This window comes from Colossoma macropomum, unplaced genomic scaffold (assembly GCF_904425465.1).
Source record: "Colossoma macropomum unplaced genomic scaffold, Colossoma_macropomum, whole genome shotgun sequence".
Taxonomy (NCBI): domain Eukaryota; kingdom Metazoa; phylum Chordata; class Actinopteri; order Characiformes; family Serrasalmidae; genus Colossoma; species Colossoma macropomum.
In genome coordinates, this window is record NW_023495007.1 from 831,460 (window position 1) to 835,042 (window position 3,583).

A 3,583-nucleotide genomic window follows, 5' to 3' on the forward strand; every position below is an offset into this window, starting at 1 on the left:
CCCTTGACACAGTATGTGCTTGCACTTGGATCTGTCAATTTGTAATAATTGTAGGCCCATTTCTAAACTACATTTTTATTTTAAAGACCTTGGAGAAGGTTGTCTCAGTTTAACAAAGGCGATAAGTAACAAAGTAGTTCGTTACTGTACTTAAGTAATTTTTTAGGTATCTGTACTTAACTTGAGTATTTCTGTTATTTAATACTTTTTACTTTTACTCACTACATTTCAAAAGAAAAATCTTTACTTTTTGCTCACTACATTTTTAAAACAGCCTCGTTACTTTAGTATGGCATGCGCCTGTCCCCCGGGCCCCGATGACAGCCGCAAGAGACGGCAGGAAGGCGGGGCCCAAACTACAAGTGAGGACAAACCCTGGCGAGGACGGCAGGGAGAGAACAGTGAGTGAGGTGGGGGACGGCGCGTCCTGGGCCTCCTGGGCATCCCCGTCACTGCCCCTGCTCGGCTCCCGGGTCGAATGTGAGGCAAATTAAAGTGGCCTCACTGCGGGACTGCAGGTGGCGCCCAGGAAGCGTGCACCTTCCCCCAATCACTCGCTGTTCTCTCCCTGCCATCCTCGTCGAGGTTCATCCGCACTTGCAGTTCAGGCCCCAGCTTCCTGCCAGCTCATGCAGCTGTCATCGGGGCCCGAGGGACAGGTGCATGACATATTTAGTTTTAATGATCTCTTTATTTATTTCTCTATTCATTTATGTGTTTTTTAATCAAGAAATTGTATTCAGGCACCTGATTAAATGCAAATTGGTGTTGTGAAAGAGGGGAAGGAGAAGGGAGCGGAGTGAACCTGTGACAGGCTCCAGCGAAAAGCACTCAGGAAAAGGAGGTAAAACAAACAGATGAGACAGTGGAATCTGCAGAAAGCAAGAGCGTCAAGCCAGCACTTAAAACAGATCATGCATCTGAAAAAACTGCATCCATGGCCTCACTCGGTCCTGGAGTGGGTGATCGGTAGAGACGGGAGAATTCCCGGTGAGCCGGTAAAGTTTCGGGCCGATTACTGTGAGATAATAAATACACTCACAGCACAAGAATGCTCAAACTGTGAATGTTACATCTTAGTGTATATCTGTAGTAATGTAGGGGTTAAACCAACTGCCCCCCTCTCAAGTGATACAGCCCTGGTTTACTGACTGTAATTAATACTCTAACAGTGGATAGAGACTAGATGAAGCTGAAGTTAGCTTCATTTCCCGTTCCACCTTAAATAATGTAGCAGTTACATTCAGATGCCTGGATAGACGTTACTTTAGTGCATAAAGTCATTACAGGTAAGATATAAACAGACAGTGAACATATCTTGTGCTCACTGTGCCAATATGGTTTTGTCTAGAATGATGATTAGGTTTAGGTGTTTACGATTGCTTTGTTGTTTTTCCTCATCTTCGCATATCAGCTTTTTGATTTAACTTTGATGTTGTCTTTATTTGGGTCTGCCTGCTGTGGCAGTAACCTGTGTTTTTGGCTTTGGTAATTATTAGGTTTCAAGTTTGTACATCTTTGTAGGTTTAATGCAGGCATAAATCTCAGTTTCTGAATGTAACTTAGTTGCTCCCAGTCTGAAAACTCTGGCACTGGCCTTACATTATAGGAATTATTTGATATGATATTCAGTATTGACTGCTAAAATAAAAATCCACAATTTTTTAGTAGAGAATCCAACATATCCATCTCAAATTCTTGTAAAGGAAGTCAAATATATGAGTGGGTGAGTGGATTTTTATAGATGATGCATGCAGTTCTAATATAAACCATTATGTATGCTCAGTTTGATGCATGTGTACCTCTAACCCTCAATAAAAAGATATTCTGTTTGAAAAATGAATTAGAAATATTTTTAAAGAAATACTTTTTTTCTTTTGTACCTTAGGTACATTTATGAGCATGCACTTTTATACTTGAGCAAAAAACTGTAAGTCACTTTACTTGAGTTTTTTTACCAGATTACTGGTACTTTTACTTAAGTAAGGGACTTGTGTACTTCTGCCACCTCTGCTTGTGCAACCTTTTGAAGAAAATTATATTATTATTAAGTGCTGTCAAAGTCGTTTCCAACTCCTGGCAACCCTATAGATAGTGTTTCTCCAAAATATCAGATCCATTTCTTTGTTTTTTTTTGACATCCAAAGTACTCTTAAAAGCCTTTGCCAACACCAATGTTCAAAGGCATCTATATTTTTCCTGTCTCACTTATTTTTTTTGTCCAGCTTTTACATCCATGAAGAACCACAGACAAAGTCATATCCATAAAAAATTCTGATCTTTGCTTGTAGAGACAAATCATTGCATTTATAGATCTTTTCAAGCTCCTTCATCCTTGTTAAGCCTAGCACCAAACTGAGTTGTATTTTTTGAGTCCTGGATCCTTTGTTGTTAATAACTGAACTGAATAGGCAAAAGCGGTCATACATTTAGAAAACCTTCTCGATCAATGGTAAAGTTAGCAGTTTATCCTGTCGTCATAATCTTAGTCTTCTTCATACTGAGTCAAAGTCCCATCTTTTCACTCTGTTCTTTAACCTTCATTAGGGCCTTCCAGATTTTTTTGCTTTGAGTGTTGTATCATCTGTAAATCGAAGGTTACTGATGCTTCTTACACTAATCCTAAATCCTCTATCAACTTCCTTCAGTCCTGCTTCTCTCATTATATGTTCTGCATACACGTTGAACAGGTATGGTGATAGTATGCAGCCTTGTCTAACTCCTTTGCCACTGTGGAACCATTCTGTTTGTCTATTTTCTGTCCTGACTGTGGCTTGTTGATCAGTGTAGACATTTCTTATTAGAACGATGAGATGCTCTGGTATTCCCACTTTCCTGAGGACATTCCATAATTTTAGCATAGTCAACACAGTTTAAGGCTTTACTGTGGTCAGTGAAACACATGTTGACTTCCTAGCACTCTTGAAAATTTTCAAGCTGGGATTCATCCAAAACATGAGACGGCTCATTCTTTGAACAAAAGCATGAGCCAAGACAGCTCTCCTGAGAGTTTTAAATGATCTTTTAATGCATGCTGATGCTTATGAAGTTTCAGTTTTAATTCTTCTGGACATCAGTGCCGCCTTTGATATCACTGATCATCTATTTTATTAGAAAGGTATGTCCAAAAAGGTGCAGTTAGCTCTCAATTGTGCTGGGTTAAAAGCTAGCCCTTTGTGAGAAATCTGGGTGTGACCCTTGACCCCCAACTTGGCTTCACTATGAGGAGGATTTTTTACTTCTGCTTTTTCCAACTCAGAAACATTGGTAAAGTTAGAAGTTTTGTTCCCTTTCCGGACATTTATAAAATCATTCATGCCTTTGTCTCCTCTGATTTGGACTACTGTAATGCTTTGTTCATCTGTTTGAGTCAGAGGGACACGGCTAGTCTACAGCTTGCTCAAAATGAGGCAGCCTGTCTTTTCACTAGGACAAAACGCAGGTAGCACAACATTACACCAGTCTTTACTGGCTGCTTGTAAGCTATAGAATAGATTTTAAAATATTAGTTCTCACTTACCAGGCTTTACACAACGAGGCCCTACCATACATCACGTCCTCTTAATAATGTGAGAACTTTAAG